Source organism: Mus musculus, chromosome X, assembly GCF_000001635.26.
Source record: "Mus musculus strain C57BL/6J chromosome X, GRCm38.p6 C57BL/6J".
Lineage (NCBI taxonomy): Eukaryota > Metazoa > Chordata > Mammalia > Rodentia > Muridae > Mus > Mus musculus.
In genome coordinates this window covers 79,631,886-79,655,422 of record NC_000086.7, presented here as the reverse complement: position 1 = coordinate 79,655,422, position 23,537 = coordinate 79,631,886, and the positions used below count along the sequence as shown (strand labels likewise).

General features: G+C 36.3%; 1 protein-coding gene across 3 annotated transcripts in view; it reads left to right on the top strand.

The window, feature by feature from the left end:
• The window catches only part of Mageb16 (melanoma antigen family B, 16), a 48,205-nt gene that overhangs the window by 16,013 nt on the left and 8,655 nt on the right, over positions 1-23,537 (top strand). The window contains exons 1-2 of one of the 3 annotated variants that reach the window (XM_011247683.3): positions 11,821-11,853; positions 13,635-13,702. The gene's annotated coding sequence lies outside the window, so the exon portion shown is untranslated. Of the gene's footprint in view, positions 1-11,820; positions 11,854-13,634; positions 13,703-19,840; positions 19,933-23,537 lie in introns of those variants that run through there. The other 2 variants (NM_028025.1, NM_001113734.1) reach the window with 2 other exon arrangements.

Here is a 23,537-nt window from a genome sequence, read left to right as displayed (position 1 = left end):
TTATATCCCTTCACATTTTATCTAAAATATACAAACCTTTTTCACATGATTCCTTTAAAGATAAATTACTCACTTAAATATATCTGTGCAATTATGTATAAATCTCTAGGGCTTGGAACGTATATTGTTTGAAATTTGTGACACTTTTACTCCTCCTAACAGCTGGATTTGATTTCCATTGTTTATTGGTAGCTACTTACACATTTGTTACAAGGGCATTCAGATACACAATTTTTCTTGGTAGACATGATGCAAACATCCCAGTTATATATCATTGGTCTTCTGTGTCAGAATCTATCTTTTCACAAGAACAATGTTTAATTGACATATACATGAAAATTTGGGAAGGTCTGCTTTGGAAAAGTGGACATATACTACTAAAATGGGTCTCTTAAGTGTTTGGTAAGTGACAAAGGGCTTAGTACCTAATTTATATTATCCATGTAGTCTTCATAACATTCTTACCATCCTTTCAATTCTTTACATATAGAAGTATTTAAAGTGTTTTTATAAGAGAAGTATAAAATGTATGATTATAGGGCCAAAACTACCATAAACTCAACCCCTAACTTTTATCCCAGTTTCACTAGTACATGATCCAACACTTTGCATGATAATCTCTAGATCAATTACAGTTAGCATGATTTTACTCTGAAATATTTAAGTATTCTAAATTATTTATGATATTTAAGTATCTAAAATAGACTCTCTTTCTTTGCAGGGTTATTCCTTCTTATATGAGGTGTCCCAGTTATTGACCTTTTAACTTGTTCTTTGTACTCTTCTTCTCCCTCCCCCTCTCTCCCTCCTTCTCTTTTTAAAGTTATTTTCATTACTGTTTCTCAAAACATATTGTTATATTTAAAAATGAGTGAAGAAAGTATATTTTGTAAAATATCTATTCTCTATGATGAATGCAAAGAAAACTAATGTGTTAATTATTGCATTAGCTGCATTTGGTAAACTATGTTGTATATTAGATTTTGTTTGCTGACATCTGTATCATAGTATGAGTTCCCAGGAAGCTAAAGCAATTTTAGTGTGGCTTTGCTTATCTATTGGCATTTTGTGAATGATATTTGATCTTTTACCATTTCATTGGATTTAATATACATTTGAACAAGATATGTTATTTCACATGCTTGGCCCAGTTATCTATAATGTATAATTTTAGGAAATCATTATAAACAAAAGGAAGTTCATTCTCTATAGCTAATTTTCATTAATGCACAATCCCTTCCCCTCTCTCTCCTCTCTCTATGTTCCTTCTGCTCTCACCCCCTCTCTCTCCACACACACATGCACACACATACGCAGACACACAGACACATTCTCATGGTATATGATAGATGTGAAGAAGCACAGGAAAAAGTACATCAATATTATTCATCAATAATATGTTTCCCACAAGGTAATTACTTCAACAATGAAGCAATAGATCATGGTAGCTTGTCCCTCTCAATAAATTTTGACCTCATGGGTGCTCTGAAGAATCTAAGTGTTCACTTCTGCTCGTTAAACAAAACATCTTCCTGACAAAACAAACAAATCCAATTGCTTGGTGAATTTCTCCCCTAAATATGAGGTCTTGATAAACACTGTTCTCTTCAGACCTCACTTTGGCTTTTGCCACTCACTAAGATGCTATCAGAGATTAGCATGGCTTTGGAGACGTTTCTCTTTGACTTTGACCTGGATCTTAATTGGTGTGGTGCTTATTCTAGAGCTCCTGTTGTTTCATTGTTCCCATTATCATTATTAACAAGAAGTTGTAAGCCAGATTTAATATGTATATTGATGCACTGGCATTATTAAATAATGTTATAAGATTTAAACAATGTAAAGAAAATAATTCTTCATTCAAAATTATCATTCTCTTTATTTTAGTTTCTTTAAATAGTTCTATAAGCAGGAGAGTGCCAATTTCTGTTTGTTTTATCGATACGTTCATACATGCATTATCTCTGTTATTTTAAACCCACTGAGGCCACTTAATGCTACCTATATGTGTAGGTGTAAGACCATCCACTAGTGCATGGTTCTACTTACAAGGGCCTCATTTCTGAGGAGAACTGACTCTGCCTCCCAAAGTAGCTATCAATTGTCAAGTCTTCCTCAGCTATGAAAGACAATGAAAACATCTAATTGTTATATTTATAGGACTTGGAATGATGACATCAATAGATATATAAAATGCCACTTCTGCCTAAGAACAGTAGAGAAATAGGAAGGACAGTGCACTAGGAGTCTACATAGTACTGACATATTGGTGTATGGGCAGGGATCAGGAATGCTGTGGTGCACATTACACCACATAAATTCTGGTGACATTTCACTTAGAATGTCACAGAATTTGTTTCATGGCACCCATATGAACAGTCTCCTTAAATATTGTATCCTCTAGGGTTTCCCAGATACTTACAGGATACGAGTGGGAATTTTCCTAAAAACAGAGATGACAGAGTTCACAATAAAATACAGTGGTCTAACTCCTTCATTGTGACACAGCACACACACACACACACACACACACACACACAATGTTGAGAGAAAGAAATTATATTATGTCTCAGGATATGTTTCTGAGTGTGACAGACCTCTACCAGTTATTAGAAGTTGCATCAAAAATTTGTACATCCGTATATGCATTTGAAAATGAATATATAAGTAGTAAAGTGAATCTTTATTATGCTATTTTCAAAATTCTACTTTGGGGAATGAGGAACAATTTCTCATTATTCATCTACAGTTTTAAGTCATAATTTCAGAAAACAAGGGCACATATTTGTGTCATATTTTATATGAAAGAATTTTCTGCAAATGAGGCACGAGATCATTCATAGAAACAGCTGAGCCTTATTCAGCACTTGTTTGTTCTGAGTAGAAGAGACATATGGTGTGATTTTAAATTTTTATTGAGATTATAAAAGAGTTACATTGCTACCTCAGTCCCTTTCCTCCATCCATTCAAACCATCCCCATATACCCATATATCCCACCTTGCTCTTTTTTCTCATGGCCTCCTTTTTTAAAATTAATTATTGTTCCATACATATTTATATAGTTTATATTCATATAATATTGTTACTTGTTAAATATATAAATGTAACCTCCTCAGTCAGTGTGATATTACTATATTATGATTTCAGGCCTGACCACTGGGTATTAGATAACCATTTGGTGTGTGCTTTCCTGGACAAGACTATGACTGCTTTCAGCACTCTGTAGTTGCCTATAGTACTCTTTGGGTAAGGTTGAGACCTCATGGGCTTTTCCCCATCCACTGTGCCATGCCTATTGTCCTTCTTAAGCTCCTGTTAAGGCAGTCATGTTGATGAGACCTTATGGATATAAATGGTGAAACTAATGAGAAATACAGTCTCACAGCAAATCCTCTGTTCGTTTGGCTCTTGTAATCTTCATCCCCCCCCCCTCTTTTGAAATTATCTAAGTACCTTAGGAGTGAAATTTGTATATAGACCTATCCACTGGGCCTGGGCATCACATGTATGCATTTTGATTAACTGTCATTTTCAACAATGGTCTCTGTACATTGCACAGAGAAATTTCCTTGATAAGGGATTAAGACTATATTATGAGGGCTATAAAGACAAACATTTTGAAAGTAATTAATTGAATGACTCTGTGGCTAGAACTCAGGACCTTGAGTATGCCAGGTAAGTGCTCAACCCAGCATGGCTCTCTGTGAGGAGGCCATCCACACACATGGGTACCTCTAATTCTTTCCAAGTGCCTATGCTCCTTTCCCCTTGGTCTTCTTGCGTATTTGAGAAGCCCATATGGACGCCCTTATCTGCTTTTACTCTCTGTTTAAGTACTATTCTTTCTAATTTTAACTCTGTTTCATATGGTTAGTTCTGAAAATCCCCCCTCTGTCAAAGCCACGGGTCCTAGTTTGGCTCTAGTGAGAGGACTGAGACAGGCTGACTCCGTGACAGGCTCTAAACTGGCAGTTCTGGAGATTAGGCTGAGATCTTTTTTTCCCAGAACTAAACAATTCCAGGCAAATCAGTCACTGGAAGAACCCCAGGCTCGAGCAGCCAATCAGAAACTGCCCATCTATCAGAAGCTTCCCAGCCACTTGGCCTGAGGCAAGGGCAATGAGTCAGCAAGTTTCCAGGCTTGCCCAGCAACAGATTCCAACACTCAAATCACCAGAAATGATTCTGGAATGTCCCCAAAGCCCTAGCTAATCCCAAATCCCTAGGAATAAAGCCAACCAATTAATATAAATGCCCTTACTGGAATTCCCCTAATGTGCTTTAAACTGGGCCTGTGAACTCACCTAGGCATCTGCATCTTGGTAAATGGTAGGCGCCTAAATGTTGGACTTCTGCAGAATAAAATGCTCTCTGCTTTTTCATACTAAAAAAAAAAAAAAAAAAAGAAAGTAATTAATGGTTTTGCTGGCTTAGTAAAATGACGGTTGTAAGTTCTTCTCTAAGGACTGCACTATGCCTGCATAATTGTCTATGTTTTCAGTACTAGGAAAATCTTCTGTCTTGTTGAATAGTTATTGAATTCAATTAGAGATCTGTTGATTACTGCCATGATATGTATGTCACTAATGCACAATTATGGTTATCATGCCATGCTGGTCATTATTGTGATTCATAGGCATCATACCTGGGAAGGACTGTTGGTTACTTTTGTTCCTTGGAAGCATGCATAGTGCCTTTTGATACCATGAAAACTGCTCCTCAGTCCAGAGTTCTTGGAGGTCTCTATCTGAACTACATAGTGTCCTCAGATATAGGTTTTAGTACAGAGTCTTTGTGACACTCACCTCTATATACCCTCTCCAACTGGCTCAATCTTGTCTAGGTCCCTTATCCAGTGCTCTCACTTAGTCTGGCCAGACTTGCCTACACTGCAAACAACCTATAGGTTTCTGCTACAACCCACACTGTTAGCCCCTTAACCCACATATAGGAATATACAGGGAATGTGGAACACCATGCATGAACATATAAAACACTCTCAAGATATTTGCAACCTCTCAAACCTAAGTAGAATACCTCTACAATCCAGGCTTGGACCATACCCAAACAGTACTACAGGCAACTACAGAGTGATGAAAGCAGTCATAGTCTTGTCCAGGAAAGCACACACCAAATGGTTATCTAATATCCAGTGGTCAAGCCTGAAATCATAATATAGTAATATCACACTGACTGAGGAGGTTACATTTATATATTTAACAAGTAACAATATTATATGAATATAAACTATATAAATATGTATGGAACAATAATTAATTTTAAAAAAGGAGGCCATGAGAAAAAAGAGCAAGGTGGGATATATGGGTATATGGGGATTGTTTGAATGGATGGAGGAAAGGGACTGAGAAAGCAATGTAACTTTTATAAGCTCAATAAAAATTTAAAATCACACCATATAATGTCTCTTCTACTCAGAACAAACAAGTGCTGAATAAGGCTCAGTTGTTTCAATGAATGATCCCATGCCTCATTTGCAGAAAATTCTTTCATATAAAATATGACACAAATATGTGCCCTTGTTTTCTGAAATTATGACTTAAAACTGTAGATAAATAATGAGAAATTGTTCCTCATTCCCCAAAGTAGAATTTTGAAAATAGCATAATATTCACTTTACTTCTTTGCATTCTGCACAGAAGCTCAATACCCTCTTTCTCATTTTCCATATCTAAAAATTGATTAAACTTTACCTTGAACAACAACAGTGATTCAGCACCAACCTTGAAACTGAGGTGGGAAACACCAGAGAACAAGAAGTTCACATCAAATGTTCCAAGCCAGTGTAGGAGATGGTATTTGAATATGCAAGAGATAAGTTCAGAAAAAAGTGCTTGGGAACTGCTGAGACTGGACTTTCTCTTTGAATATGAAATGGACAGTTTGAAATTCTAATCAGTATGAGACTTTTCTCCGAGTCATTTCTATCTCTGAGTCTTGTGATGTGTTTTGTAAGCCACCTAAACATTCACCTCCATAATCTCTGACTCTGTGACTGTGCAAAATGCCATAAGTCTGAAGCAAAACAATCATTTTAAATTATTGAGCTTGACTGGGGCTATAATAACTGCCTCAAATAAGAAAGGTTGTTCAGTTTTTAGCCTTTAAAACTGACTATCTTAATGAATACTCAACAGAAAAAAAAACTGAACAATAAAGTGATTCCTTTAATATTCCCATTCCCTGTATGTAACCATAGTTACACTGAACTTTCCATTAAAAAGTTTACATATACTAATATTATAGTAAATGATATACTTTTCACTGCTACTTATAGCACTATGTTGAGTAATTCCTAAGTGGTGAAAATATTATGCATACATGTTATGTGCTTTTTGATACTGAGAATTTGATGTAAAAACCCTCTCCCACTCTGTTAAAAGAAATCATAGACAACAACAGAACACACACTCATCAATATGTCTGAAGACAGAGATGAATCGTAATTTTCTCCTTGGAGACAAGTTCAAGATGGTAAGGTATTTTACAAACAGTAGCTTGAATTATCACAGTACATTTAATATATTTTACATGCAGCCTTTCTTTTCAACCAATTGTATTCTTACATGATTTTTTATAAATCATGTAATTTATACTTTACTGACAGGTAACTATCAGGTTTCTGGTGAATATGCACAGATTAATTTTTATGAATAGTTTTGTAGGGTAAATGTAAATCTTTCTATAATTTTAACCAATTTATATTTTTCATTGTCATTTTATGGTTTCTAGGGCATACATGACAGAAAGTCAACCTGAACACACAGAAATGCATCAGTTTAGAGAATGTACACTATAACAAGTTAGGTTATATCATCTCAAAAAAGTTCTCGTAGCGTGTAAGCTTGTCCACAGCACAAATAGGTAGGTTTTCCCTGAGGAAAAATTACACAAATATTACATACAGTTCTGCAAAAATGCACAAACCTTTTTGTAATCTTACTTTTACTTAAATTATGTAAAGTATTTTCATGCCTCTCTGCATGTCCACTATAGGAGGCTTCTGATACTGTATAGTATTAGACAAAACCTGGAAGCACTGTTTTTAAGGCTGTATGGAATACTAATGTGCACACTGAAAAGTCATATCCTTTTGAAATAACCAAACTTGAAATGAGGTACAATGGGTACTTTCAAATCAGTAACCTTTGGTCTCTTGGTCCAACCAGCAAGGGATTTTTTGTTAAAACAGCCACATAAAAGCCCAATGTTCCTGAAGGTGAGGTATATTTTTCTCTTCTTATAAGCTTAGCTACATATAAATCAATGGGGACATCTCATGTATTATTTTACATCTCATCCTCATTTATTAATTTAATTTTCAGCCCTAGACATTGTGTATTTGGAGAGTATTGATATACATACAAACTCTCATAACAGTTGTTTTAATCACTTAGGCATATAAAATATTTTTTTAACCTAATCATGTCTGAAAAGCAAGGCAACTTCAGTCATGCAGGATGAACATATTCTAAATAGGGTCAACATGATGTTTGTTATTAATATTATGCCATTTTACAGAGGTATATATCAACTTCAGAATCATTATGACAGAATTTTATAATGTGCTTTTACAATAAAAGTGTTTTTGATTTGTGTTAAAAGTACAAAACATGGACAGGCAGTGGTGGCGCACGCCTTTAATCCCAGCACTTGGGAGGCAGAGGCAGGTGGGTTTTGAGTTCGAGGCCAGCCTGGTCTACAGAGTGAGTTCCAGGACAGCCAGAACGGCACAGAGAAACCCTGTCTCGAAAAACAAAACAAAACAAAACAAAACAAAACAAAACAAAACAAAACCACAACATGCATGCTTGGCTTTCCTTCATTGTAGTAGTTGCTAACAAGTAAGACAGACTGTGGTCCACTGACAACTGCCTCTTGTCAGATCCCACAGACTCTATCTCCACTGAAATCCATTTCTAGATGGTGGTTACATTTTACTATACAACCTTTACTATACAACCCTTCCTGAAAGCAGCAGAGATTAGAGGAGACACTTCAGTGTTGCAGTAAATCTCCTCCCAAATAGACCCCAGCAAATTAAAACACAACCCAGTTAATATGAATACATTCTGTGCGCCTAGACTGGGCAGATCTCCCAATATACTAGCATCTTTTCCATCTAGGAGACCCCTTAGAACTTACAGTTTCTCCAGGCCATGTGCTGCTGCTCCACTTTTCTTCATCTTCCTCCTCCTCTGCATCCTCTCCCTCTTCCATTTTCTCCTTTTTCTCTCTTTCCTCACCTTGCGCTCCACCTTCCCTTTATCTCCCCATCAAAATGCCAATTCAATTCTTAACAAAGGTGCACTGCAGTGTGAGAAAGTTGCTACCCATGTTAGGGTGAAACAATTTTGTGGTGCCTGCTTGGGGTCTCGTATGCTCCTCTAACACCTAGCCTGATTCAATTACCATACCAAATTTGGATGTAAAATCAGTATTTTCTTTGGTATGTTGTGAGTGTTGAACCTGGGGTGAGTAGACTTTCTTTGCATATCCCAAAGAAAAGTCCAAATAACAAATTTGGGTAAAATTTAAAATGATATGGGAAGTGTTTTTAAATAAATAATTTAAAAATATTAATTAAGTAGGTGAACAAATTTCCATTTTCACATTTGGTCTGCTAATTATTTTATTCAGTCTTAATTTTGGTTCATAACCCATGATAAGTTATCTTCAATAGTTCTGAACTATCATTCCTTAATTAGCTCCTTATTATTTATATATATAATAAAGATAAACCCAAAATGTTATAGTACATGAGAAAGCTAATATTAGCTACTGACTATATAGGTTGAGATTGCTTTCCAAAATTTCAGAGTATTACAGCAAAACTGTAAATGAATAATTTTCACACAATGACTAAAGCCATAGCTTTGCTTTAGGAAGATTGAACCTGATTTATGTAAATGATATAGTACATGTTAGGTACTCAGTATCTAGACTGAATGGTTCATCCCCAGCCATTACCATTTTTTTTAGAGTTCCTATCACAAAGTCCTCCATATTTTTGATACTGTAGATATAAAGAATAAGATGTGATGTAACCAATTACATTACAGTTGCATCTTGATAGCTATGTTTCCTGATGGTCAAAATGTTCCTTTGTGGGAAAAACAAAACAAACAAACAAAAAGCAAAAACAACAACAAGAAGCTTGAAGCTTCAGGTTCTTTTCAATCTTTAAGACAATTAAATACCAGGGGACTTTACCATTTGTCATATATTCAAAAAGGCACCATCTTCATTTTAACAGTATTTGTATTGTGGTTTTGGCCCTTTTGGGTTGTCCAAGATTTGAGAACTAAACACATCACCTTAATGCACAGATATGCTACCTTTAGTTTTGTGCTCCATAGAAGAAATTGATCAAGTAAAGTTTGTGTATGTTGTTTCTTTTTTATTCTGAGGAACATATGAAATCAAATGCTATCTTAAGTAACCAGGTTGTATTTTTTGTTAAAAATATTTGAATGTTTTAATTATATTTCAATATATAAAACAAAATATTATTTGAATTTTTAGTTTTCTTTGTTCTTTTAACAAAGATATTGGCTCAATCATTTGCTAGCTGTCATAAGTAACAATTAAGCATTGTCTCTACCATAATGTAAAAATGAAAATTTTGATTTATAAAGTTTATCTTTTAAAATGCTCATAAATTTAGAAAAGGTGTATGGGTGTGTGTGTGTGTGTGTGCATGTGCGTGTGTGTCGGAGTAAGATAGGCACCAACTAGTTACAAGAAATAAAAGTGACATTTCAGTCAATGTCTTGGTCTAAACATGATTTTATCGGATTCACTGGAACTTATACCATAAAGGTGGATTTGTTTGTTTTGTTTTGCTTTTCTAGGAACGAAAACAATGATTGCATAATCTCACACTATATGGGCACTAAGTTGGGGAGGAAAGGATTTATTCAGCTTATGCTTCCACACTGCTGTTCATCACCAAAGGAAGTCAGGACTGGAACTCAAGCAGGTCAGGAAGCAGGAGCTAATGCAGAGGTCATGGAGGGATGTTACTGGCTTGCTTCCTCTGCCTTGCTTAGCTTACTTTCTTTTTTTTTTTTTAATTAGGTATTTTCCTCGTTTACATTTCCAATGCTATCCCAAAAGTCCCCCATACCCACCCTCCCAATCCCCTACCCACCCACTCCCCCTTTTTGGCCCTGGCATTCCCCTGTACTGGGGCATATAAAGTTTGCAAGTCCAAAGGGCCTCTCTTTGCAGTGATGTCCGACTAGGCCATCTTTTGATACATATGCAGCTAGAGACAAGAGCTCTGGAGTACTGGTTAGTTCATACTGTTGTTCCACCTATAGGGTTGCAGATCCCTTTCTTATAGAACCCAGGACTACCAGCCCAAGGATAGCACCACTCACAATGGGCCCTCCTCCTTTGATCACTAATTGAGAAAATGCCTTACAGTTGGATCTCATGGAGGTGTTTCCTCAACTGAATCTCCTTTCTCTGTGATATCTCCAGCTTGTGTCAAATTGTCACACAAAACCAGCCAGCACAGGTACCCAAAAGCATGTAGAAGATGGAAAATAGTAGCTGGGCTAAGCTGGCTCCTAGGAATTTTCTAATATTATCTTTGTCTTTCCTTTTCATCTTCTGTAATACAGTATTTTTAATCTATAATGATAGTGATGATAATGTTATGAATAGTTAATTACAAAATGGTCACTTAATAGGATTTTTCTTGGTATATATTCACTTTTCATTGTACTGGGTATATAAATTTTTTTCATACAAACATATAAAATATTATGTCCATGTTTCCCCAGTTAATATAATTTTTGGCTCATCAAATTCCTTGGCATAAATGTACATTAACCATAAATATTTTTTATTTAAATAAATTTTATGTTTCATGTACAATGAGATCAGAACTTGAAGTAATTGTGTATGTGTATAATTTTCAATTGTTTCCATAACAAAATAACATAAACGTAATGACTTAAGACAAATCTCATGCATTATTTCACAGATCTCTAAGTTTAAATTACAGCATGAATGTGTTGAATTTGTTCGAGGTCCCACAAGTTGTTAGGTTGCCAACTAAGCCTGGCTAGAGCATAATTCCTAACTAGAATATAGAATCAAACCTTGGAAACTGGTGGCCATAGTGGCTCCTGCCTGTGAGGACAGGGTAGCTGAAGGAGACTGCCAGTAGTTTGGTATCAGAGACCCAGTCTCAAACAACTAAAATAACAAAAGAAATAGCATTACTAAAATGTGTTTGCTGAAATAAAGGGATTTTTCTCATGTGTTTACCTGTACTACCACAATTACATTAAAATTTTAGCACAAGTCCCAAATACTACCCCTCTATCAGAAACACCTACTCTCTTCTTCACACCAATGCTTATTATGTAACAAAGATCAGTTATGTTCTGAATTTCTTTCATTCTATCGTCTTGAGACTGTTGTAAAACATGGACTCATAAGAGTGTAGGAACTTTTGAAAACGAGTTCGGTTTAACTCGAAAGGATGGCCTTGAGCTCCATACAAGTTGGTTGTATATCAAGAGTGTCTCTTCTTATCCCATGGTATGAATGTCCCAGGTTTTACTGAAACATTTGTCTGCATGTACCAACATTTTGTCTCTTCTTATCTCATGGCATGAATGTCCTAAAGTTTGCTAAAACATTTGCCCATTGTTGAAATATCTTGCTTGTTTCTACTTGGGAACTTCTACAAACTATGTTGCCATGAACAATTACGTAGAGGGTTTGTGTTTTTCTTCTTCTTTTTTTGGGGGGGTAGATATAAGGGCTCATTTTCTGGGCTAAGTATACAGAACTGCAACTGCAAAGCTGCTTGGTGAGTTGAAGGTTGAAATTTGATTTGCCATTTTCCAATTTTGAAGTATTTTATAGTTACTGAACAATATTATATTTCTGACAGCATTTATTGGTAATCTAATTTCTTTGTACTATTATTGACTATTTGGCATTATAACTTTATTGTTTGTTTTATATTTAATATTTATGCTGTGGCATTTCATAATTGTTTTTAATTATCAATTGTCTGATATTTAATGAAGTTGAATTTCTTTCCAGTGTTGGCTTTTGCCTTTTATTTTTATTTTTTCGGGGGGGGGTGGTAGTGAAGCTTGGCCTAGAACATATGCAATAGCTCATGCTAAACACTCATAATATCTACATTCCAACTGCATTGCCTCCTTTTAAAAATATCTATTTTTCAGCCAACTGACTCCAAGTAGTGTTGTTCATATGGGTATGAGGTCATCTACTGGAGTTTGGGGAATTTCTCAGTGGCCATGCCTGAAAAAAAAAAAAAAGGAGACTTTCCTTCCCTTGAATTCATCAATTGGCAAGCTCCCCAGCTAAGGTGGAGTGTCAGGAAGCCTTCCACTATCCATGTGTCCACGTTGGGATCTTTATTGGTTAATATTGTGTTACTCCTGTGCAAGTAATCACAGCTTCTGTAAGAAGGTGTGTGCAACAGGTGTGTCATGTCAAGATAACATTTTACAGCTTTCCTCCTGTCCTATAGTACATTTGTCAAATATTACCTATCCATACTTTAGAGAGGCATATCTATTGTGTCCTATTGTTTTAATATTCATGTTTGTGTCTGTTTAGTTGCCATTATCTCTCTGATTGCTCTCTCTCCTTCCCCCTCCATCCCTTCTTCCTCCATTCTTCCATCTCTTTCTGGCAGACCGACCCTAGATCTCAATATGTATCAAAGCCATCTGTCTGTCTGTCTATCTATCTATCTGTCTATCTGTGTATATATCTATGGGAAAGTTAAAAGTATGAATGCAAGTGGGGTGAGGAGAAGAAATATTGAAGGAGCAGGGGGAGAAAAATTGAACACATATACATGAGAACTGGAGGTCGACTACTGTGAGGATGGGCATGGACAACTAAGGCAAAAAGGATAAAGAATTCGATAAGGAGAAGAGGGTTGATGAAACCAGGCTTGAATGTTACCATGTAGTGCAGGCTGTAATCCAATTTGGGATCATCATTCTTTTGTCTTTATGTGTTAGAATTCCAGGTATGTACCAACATGCACTGCTACAAGATTATTATCATATATTCTTTTTTTTTTAAGATTTTATTTATTTATTTATTTATTTATTTATTTATTTATTATCTGTAAGTACACTGTAGCTGTCTTCAGACACACCAGAAGAGGGCATCAGATCTCATTTTGGGTGGTTGTGAGCCACCATGTGGTTGCTGGGATTTGAACTTCGGACCTTCGGAAGAGCAGTCGGGTGCTCTTACCCACTGAGCCATCTCACCAGCCCCTTATCATATATTCTTAATGAAGTGATCATTTCATCATCATATATATCTTTATGAATATTTCTGACATGCATCTGACTATGTAGATTGTCTGGTGTTAATATAACATAGCAAGTTTTCTTTGAAATAGCATATTTTGATTTTTCTGTTGGTGCTATAAAAATCATCATAAATACTAGAAACTTGAAACAATATATTATTTTGCAATTGGCAGAAGTCAGATGTCCTACAGGAATCTCTTCATATTAAAATGGTGGTAGCAATACAGCTGCATATCATAGTGAATCACATGAATAATAATCTGCTTTCCAACTCTTCTAGATTGTTACCTGAACTAAATTCCTTGACGTTGGCGGAGAAAGATAATTTTCTTTCCAGTCATCAAACAGGTAAGAGTTAAGCTCCTTTCTTTCTTTTTTTTTTCTGTCTTAGAACAGAAGAAAGCATATAGCAATTTGACAGATCTACCCTTATGAGTATTAGGAACCAGGGAGAAATAGAACCAGATGAGACAAACACATCACTTTGTCCTGAAACAAAGAGGGCTTTGTCAGAGAGCTATGAGCCTTACTTAATATGAGGGGTTAGGCCAAAAGAAGGAAAAAAAAAAAAAACAGTAGTCAAGCAGAAACTTTGAGTGAAGGCTAATGGAGCGCCACCTAGTATTTGGCTGTGGGACTCTGCATCTGTTCCTATGGAGTTAATTTACTCAATAAAGTATTATGTAATTTTCCTTTATCCATTCTTCTGTCTTGGGACATCAGGGTTGTTTACACTTTCTGACTATTATAAATGAACCCACAGTGAACATGGTTGAACAGGAGTCCTTGTGATAAGATGAGTTTGGTTTATGCCCAAGACTGGTATAGCTGTGGCTTGAGGTCGATCAATCCCCAACATTCTCAGGAACCCCTACATTCATTTCCTTAGTAATTGTACAAGTATGTACTCCCACCAGCAATGGAGGAATGTTCCCTTTGATCCACATCCTCATCACCATGAGCTGTTGCTTGTTATTGATCTTTGCCATTCTGAAATTTGTAAGATGGAATCTCAAAGTAGTTTTGATTCAAAGTAGTTTTGATTGACATTTCCCTACTGGCTAAGGGTGTTGAACATTTCTTTAAATGTTTCTCAGCCATTTGAGATTCTTCTATTGTGAATTCTCTGTATACCTCTAAGACTTTGCCTGTATGAAGATGTCCTTTGCCTTATGGAAGCTTTGCAGTTTCATGGGTATCATTTAATAATTGTTGATCTTAGTGCCTGCAGTTCAAAAAGTCATCTCCCAAACATATATTATGCAGAGAGAATCTGAACTGGAGGTATCCATTAAATACCTTCCCCCAGAGCTCAAGGAATGCCAGGAAAGAAGAACAGAAGTGTATAAGGACCACAAGGGGTGGAAGACACTAAGGAGAATAAGCCCCCCCTGAAAGAATTAAGCAAGGTGCATATGAACTCAGAGACTAAAACAGCCAACACATGGCCTACATGGTCCTCTGCATATATATTATATCTGTTAGCTTAGTTGTTTTTTTTTTGGGGGGGGGGGACTCCTAAGTATAAGAACAAGTGGGTCTCTGACTCTTGTGCCTTCTCTGGGGACTCTTTTTCTCCTGTGGAGATACCATGTAAAACTTTGAAATTATAGTTTTTGTTTCATCTTATTATATGTTATTTTGATACGTTTGGTTGAGGTTTCTTAGAGACCTGCTCTTTTTTAATGAGAAAGTGAGTGGATCTAGAGGGGTGGTGGGAAAGAACTGGAAGGAGTAGAGAGAAGGGAAAATGTAATCATGAAATATGATATGAAAAGATGAATCTAATTTCAGTAAAACAAATAAAAATGATGACCACCAAAGATGCAGTCACTGGTCAAAAAAGGCAGTGGAAATTACATGGGCCTATGGTGAATACATGTAGTAAAGACTGAAGATCCAAAATTAAGGCAATTCCATATGACAGGAGATAGTTCTTAAAGCTTCCACAGAGATGTTGTTATTGCATACCATATGCCAGGAATGGTGCTTAAAGGTCCCCTCCCCTCCAAAAGTCCAAGAAGTTGAAACTTTTGTTAGAGATGTGAAAACTGCTAAGAGTTAACATGATGACCCTAAATGTTTTTGTTTTGGTTTGGTTTTATTGTTGTTTCTTCAACTGTAATTTTATTTTCTTTTGTGAAAATAAACTGGGAGTTTAAATTGTTCCCAAACCCATAAAAACAAAATGAAATACACATCGAAGAAGCTTATGTATTGGTGTGGGGGCTATAGGGACAGAGGATCTTGGAACATCTTCAGGTTGTACTAGCAAAGACGGAGGTGACAGGAGCCAGACAGTGGGGACAGGGTCTTGCTTGCCACTATGAGACTGTGAGACAGGAAAACAGTGTAGAGGAACACAGACTTCTTGAAGGCAATGAGAGGCACCTTGAGTCCCTTTAAATGCAGGGGTAAGTGGACGGTTTCAGAAGATGATCCTAAACGTTAACTCACAAGCCAATCCACTACAGACTACAGAGAATTTATCAAGCCAGCTGTTATCAAATTAGGGCCAGGTTGTAGATCTATAGATTTTAAGCTCACAATCTCTTATTTCCTATGAATTAGTTCCTTCTGCCTGCATAAAAATAAATAAATAAATAACAACCATTGGTGACAGTGGTTGAGCACTTGGGAGGCAGAGACTGGTAGGCCTCTGTGAGTGCGAGGCCATTATGGTATACAGAGCAAGTTTCGGGACAGTCAAAGTTACACAGAGGAACCCTGTCTCAAAAAGGAAACTCAATTAATCAATCAATCAATAAATCAATCAATAAAATTGATGACTAAAGTCACATGAATGTATCACCCCTCCCCCCGAATAGTTCCAGATGTTAGAAATCAAAAATAAATAAATAGATAGATAGATAAATAAAAATGTTACCTAACTTGGATCCTTCTTTAGACACTGGAAGAGAATCTATTACAAGTTTCATACATGTCTTCTCGTAATTTGCCTATATCTATACTTATATCACTTACAAGCTCCTAACTAGTATACATTTTAGTAATTCTAAATAACTTGTATAGTAAGCCAAATCTTCTTTCCTTGTTAATCAAGCTAATATTTGATATTCTTTCTTGGCAATTCAGAAGTCAACATAAATTGTATACTTAGCTTATATGAACTTATGCATTCATGTCATATATACAGACGTGCATACAAAAACCTTTAGAATTGTATTTGTGCTGAAATGACTCCAGTATTTTTACAATTGAACTTGAGGGGAATTAAAATTAAATGTTCTAACTATCAACAAAATGTTCCTCTAGTTAGAACTTCAGTGATTTCTTCATTCTTCAGAGAATTTTTCTATTATTTTCATATACTTCTAAGATTAATTTAGTATATTTATTTTTAAACACCAGATATTTTATTTAACTTTATTTTTGATATTGTTTGTTGCCTCGAAACTATGTGTTTACATATTAATCTTATGCTTTAGGGACTTATTATTAAATAATCATGAATCATTTTATCATGAATATATTTTTTCATAAAATATATACATATAAATATACAAATTATATAATGTGTTTTTCAAACATGGCACATTTCATTTGTTAGTTTATTAATATAGCATTAATAAAAAAAGATAATCTTCAACTTAATATTTCCATGTTATGTATTATATTCCATATTGCTTTTCATAGATATCTTTATCTGATTTCGTTACATATATTTTAAACATGAATAAATAATGGCAGCTTGGTTTTGTTAATATATTTTTCTTAATGTGGCATTTTATCCTGTTAATGTAAGTATATAAATTTTCAGATGAAATAACATAAAATTAGGCTTTGAATTGACCTGAAATAGATTTGTGCGTTGTGAAGATAGAAGTTTTCAGTCATATTCTGTTTCTAGTCAAAAGTATTCACAAATAGCAATATATTGATTTTATAAATGTCACTAGATTAAATTTGGTGCAGTTTAACTTGTTTATTGAACATTCTAGAAATCTGTAACATTTGTCCAGTTTGTCAGTTTGCCAGTTTGTCAGCAATTTAAATATAAGGTACATACTTCTGCTAGTGTTCTTACACTTGTTATGCTGGATTTGCTTTTATAGATTTATAAATCCAGTTTTGTCCTGTGTGTTGCTACAGCAAACAGCAAATTTTGTGTATAGATTTTAAATACAATAGTGCTTAAAAGGTTTTCATTACTTTAATAGGTTTTAGTATAATTGCTGCATTAAATTCTATTTGTGCGTAATGATAAAGTTGTTTCTTCTAAATTATGTCTTTGTTTACCTCATTTTCTATTCCCTATGTTCATAAAATGTCCAATACAAATATTTGAAAGCACATATATTTAGCCACTATTAAATTTTAATACAAAAAGAATTAAACAATGCTATATAATATATGAGTGTCATGGGGTTTTTGTTTTGTTGTGTATTCTTTTGATCTACTTTTTAGATTTATTTATTTTTATGTGTATGAATGTTATGTCTGCATACGAATTTTATGCACAATATGAGCTTAGTGACCCCAATGGCCTGAGAATGGTATCAAATCCTTGGAACTTAGAAATAGTGTAGGCCACCACATGGGTAATGTGAACCAAATTCAGGTATTCTGCAAGCAAAAGAAGTGCTCTTAACCACTGAACCATCTCTCCAGTGCCTAAAGAAAACATCTTTACCATAAATTGACTAGTTTATGAATCATTTTTCCTACTTCAATTCATAAATGTTTCTAATTTAATTGGATAGTCTCCTCAAATTCATATTTCATCTTTATTCTGATAAGTCCTTTGTTAAATAACATCTGATAGTCAATTTATAGGTTCTCTGACATAAGATGGTAACTAGATTTAAAAAAAAAAAGGAATGAACTAGTTATGGTACCCATCACTCATGACAGTATGTAGAATGTCTTTTGTGCTCACTATTATAATGAACTGGTTTTACTGTCATTCCAATTTTCATTGCTGTGTGTAGAACATATTCTTTCTTTCTTTCCATTAATCAATTTATTCACTTTGCATCCCTATTGCAGTCCCTCCTCTCCTCCCAGTCTCCCCTTCACATGGTCTCTGTTTTACACCTCTCAACCGTTGAGAAGGGGGAGGTCCCCTCTCTGTACCAACCCACTTGCCACATCAAGTCACTGCAGGACTAGGCCCATCCATCCTCTCCCACTGATGCCAGACAAGACAGCCCAGTTAGGAGAACAGGATTCATAGATAAGCAAGACAGTCATGGATAGCCCCACTCCATTTGTTAGGGTACCCACATGAAGACCAAGCAGCAAATCTGCTACATATATGCTTTGAGGAGAGGTGCTTGGTCCAGCCCATGCTTGCTTTTTGGTGGTTCCATCTCTAGGAACCTCCAAGGGTCCATGTTCATTGACTTTGTAGGTCTTCTTGTGGAGTCCCTATTCCTTCCACTTAATAAAATTTTATTTTGTGAGATTGCAATTTACTTTCTCTAATATGCCAATTATAATAATTAATTAGCAAAGTAATTAAAATATAAAGATATGAAATATCATGATGTTCACTGAAGTCAGGGAGTAAATAATGTGTATATTACTAATCCTATTTTTCAAAACTAAACTTAGAAATAGCCCAGAGTGCTAAAAAAAAAACAACAACATAAGTTAATGGAATGAATAATAAAAAGAGAAAATACTTAATGGAAAGATGATCATCTATATATGGGAAGTCATTTAAGCAAAAATGACCATACCTCATAAAATCATAATCTCAATCTTTCACCTGTTTATAATAAAATTTGCACAAAGGGGTAAATCTAGAAGATGACAAAAACAAATAAATATATCAGTATGCTTTGTAGATGATATCCATCACTATCGTGGTACATGTCTACCTATTTATTCTACTATCCCTTCTCAAATCATGGCCAAAGTTAACACTTAATACAGTTTCTGAAGGGATACAGTAACTAGTCAAAATTTTGCTAAAAGAGAGAAGCTGCATTTCCCAGGAATCCCTACCTATAAGGTTAAAAACACATTAAAAAGGCACAATGAAAAATCCTGAAGAAAACAAACTGAAGATTATCACCATTGTCAAAGACATACAAAGAAATCCGCCGTGACTAGTCATGGCCGTGTTTACTTTGTAAGTTACTACAGAATGACTCTTGAGTCCAAATAACCTTTCAGATATACTGGCTTGAGGGGCCAGATCCCAGCCTAACAGAAATAAAAATCCTAGGGCTTTGAAGAAGCCGATTTGATAAGACAGAAGAAAGCCGGGGGGTGGGGGTGGGGTGGCGCATACCTTTAATCCCAGCACTCGGGAGGCAGAGGCAGGCGAATTTCTGAGTTCCAGACTAGCCTGTTCTACAAAGTGAGTTCCAGGACAGCGAGGGCTATTTAGAAAAACCCTGTCTCGAAAAACAAGAACAAAACAAAACAAAGACAGAAAGAAGAAAAGGAACCTCTGGTAGGGAACCCAGGAGCATGCGCACTGTTGTACTGATTCTGCGGCTGCGAACCGGATGTGACGTTTCGAAGTGACCCGCTGGGAAGGAAGACCTTGTTGAAAAGCCGCTGAAGCTGGTTTACCGAAAAGTTGAAAGAGAGAATTGTCTCAGGTACTGCTGATTGTTAAAAATATGATTCTAAATAAGGGTGTAGGGGATTATACCGCATTGAACAGAGACTGTCACCACCGCACAGATTAGAATCTCGCTTTTGCCTTTAGGTCTCATCAGGCCTTCGCTGGGCTATGATAAAATATAAATTTAGAAGTGTGATTTGACTTGGAGGCTTCAGACAAGGGAGGTATCCTTAGAAAACATCATCTGAGGAAGTATTAAGGAATCTGTTTTTGTACGGTAATGGCATAGCCAGGGCCGTGTCTTTGTTTTGGGCAGGATGCACTGTGTGAAAACGGAGGCCTGTTGGAATTAGTAATGAGTGCAAATAAGGTCGAATAGCAGATTTAATGCTTATAGAAGTCAAGATACAGGCCCCAAGGGAATATTTTGGGTTATGTTTGCTGGAAGTAGCCACAATATGTTCTGGTTTGGTTTGTTTAGTGCGCTATCTCCAAACGGCATTCTAGTGGGTTAATTTATTTATTTACTTTTAAAACATTTATTTAGCCAAGCAATGGTGGAACATGCCTTTAATCGCAGCACTTTGGAGGCAGAGGCAGGCGTATCTCTGTGAGTTCAAGGCCAGCTTATTATACAGACTGAGTTCCAGGACAGCCTGGGCTGTTCCAAAGAGAAACCCTGTCTCAAAAACAAAACAAAAGAGGCAAAAGGAAGATTTCTAATTATGTATAATTTTATATGTATGTATGCCATATATATGTATACATATATATATATATACATATATACACATACACACACACACACACATAGATATATATATCTGAATGTAGTTACCAGCAAGTACCAGAAGAGTGGTGTTAAGATCTCCTGGAACTAGAGGTATATAGGCAGTTTGTGAGACACCTAATATGGGTGCTGGGAACAAACTGCTCTTATTAACCACTGAATCATCACTCCAAAATGGCTTTCCAGGGTTTATTAGAGAAATATATTCTTTGGGGGAGGGCAGGTTGGATGTTGTTTTCTAAATATTTGTTTAACATTCATTGCTGGAAATAATATTTTTGGATGGAAGTTACCTCCCTTTACCCCCCCCCCACTTAATTCCTCAATTCCTCCCACATCCCTACCACCACATTTTCCTCCCAACTTATTGTTTTTGTAGTTGTTCTTTTAATTTCTCATTTAATTCCCGAGATAATAATATAATACAATATGTCTTCCTTCCCTTTCCATCATTTAACGTTTCCCATTTTACCCCTACTTATTCTTTTTCAAATTCATGGCCTTTTTTTTTTGTTAATTTCTGTTGTATGCATATGTGTGTGTATGTATATATATGTATGTATATATATATGCATACATGTGGTAGATTCCAAAATATAATCTATTTAGTCTCTCTAATGTTACTTGGTATGTATGTTTTCAGAACTGACCATTTGAAATTGGAAAACCAATTTATATACTGTTCCCTGGGGAAGATGATTTCTCTTGCTCAGCATTCCTTCATCACCTGTAGTTCTTTGTGTACTCATGGGGCCTCATAAGCCTTTCCCCATTCACTTTTGCGAGTCTTTTCATGTTATCCTTATTTAGCTCATGTTGAACAGTCATATTGGTGAGAATTTATGGGTTTCTGACATTACTAGGAGATAAAATCCCATAGAAAACTCCATGATCTTCTAGCTCTTACAACCTTGCTTTCCCCTCCTGGAGCACAGCGCTCCCTAAGTTTTAGGTGCAGGAGTGTTTTGTAGATGTTTATATTGCAACTAAATGTCACATCTCTGCATTTTCATTAGTTGGGGTTTTCTGTATTGTTTTCCATCTATTGCAAACACAATTTTCCTTGTTAAGGGGTGAAGATGACAATTTGTGGGTATAAGGACAAATGTTAAAATTTGTAAAAATTTGTTAAAAATTTTTAGGAATTATGCTAGCTTAGTAAATAAGTAGTTTTATGTTCTCTAACAATACTGATGACTTTACTCTCACTGGAGAGTTCTCTAGGTTATCAGGCCTGGCTTTCCTCTTGTTAGGTGGGTCTTAAATTCAATTAGAGAGCTGTTGGCTAGTGCCAAGTATGTGTGCCTCTATTGAAACTTTAGGGGTATCATTTTGTGTTGATTGTGGTTCATAGGTGCCACCCAAGAGTAGGACTGCTGTTTACCCTCTTCTTCTTTGGATAATTGCATGGGGCCTTCTGGTAATATGAAAACTAGTCCTCAGATAGGTCTATTCCAGCTATGGTATTGCTGGGTCCTATTTGTGAAGTGCATGATATCTTCAACAATAGGGACTTACCTTCTACCTCTACCTTCCTAACTTCTTATTACATAGCATCCCTCCTTCTTTATTTATTTATTTACACTCCAAATTTTATTCCTCACTCCACCCCTGTCCACCTTCTGACTGTTCGACATCCCTCTTTTTAATAGCCAAAGTCCATTTCATGCTCCTCATGTGTACATGAGTATTGGGCCATCTACTGAAACATGGATATAGTCTCTCAGGGCCCACTTCCCTAAAGAAAACTTGACTTTTCCATCTCTAGTTGATATTTCTTACCAATAGTTCATTTTACAACAGATGGTCTCTGTTGTTAAATGAAATCCCCTTTGGTAAGCGTAAAGTGTTACAATTACTTGTGGAGATAAGGATAGACAGACTACAGTTGAGAATTATAGTAGTGTAAGAAAGTGACACTAATAAGAATACTAAGGGAGAAAAGCAATTAATCCACTAGGGCCCATGGCCTCCCCAGCTATGGGTAAGTTGTCTAACTTTATGATACTGTAAGACACCCGAAGCTGGGCCTCTGCTCAAGTCCTTGGATGAGCTGGCCAGCACCCCAGTGACCCAAGAGAAAACCACACCTGATGCAAACTGCAAGGGGTTTTATTATCACCTAGCTGAGGATGAAGTCCCTCCGCCATTCAAGGCAGGGGAGTTCGACCCCAAGCGTTGACAGTAGGGGACTTTTAACCGCTAGCTGAGGAATTGGGAGGAATTGGGAGGAGAGTTGGGAGGAGTTGGGAAGAGAGTTCTTCTCTTCCGGGTGTCCTTGGTGAAATATAGAAGGCAGGAGTGGGGAGTGAGTTCTTTCTGAATTTTTATCTCCGTGTCCTTGGCACAGGAAGGCAGGCATCTCTGCTTGTAAAGTATAGAAACAAAAAGGCTTTTTGCTGGCTATAGAGAACAAAGAGCTTCTTTCTGGCTGTATTTTTAGAGATCAGGGAAAACAAGCTTGGGGAACATCCAGAGGCTTTACCTTCCAGGGAGAAACGCTCTAGAGTTGGGGGTCCCACAATTACCAGTCATACATCCTTTTGACTAGTCTTATGTCCTATTAAATTATTGTTGGCTGTTCCCAAAATATCACTATTGCACCTTTAGCTATAGCTTGGGATGCTGGTCATTTTTGCAGTTTATAGAATTTACAGCTGCATAGAGCTATTCAATTGTTTTTCTCCTGCATTGCCCACCACGCTGGGCCTGTCCAAGCAGTGCATGGGCACAGATGCCATGGCTGCTCCAGAGCTCGAGTTGGGCAGAGCATAGCGGGGCGCAGCAACAACCGCATGCGCAAACTTGGGCTCCCGTTTCCAGGCTCGGGTGCGGAGCCTGGGGCGCCC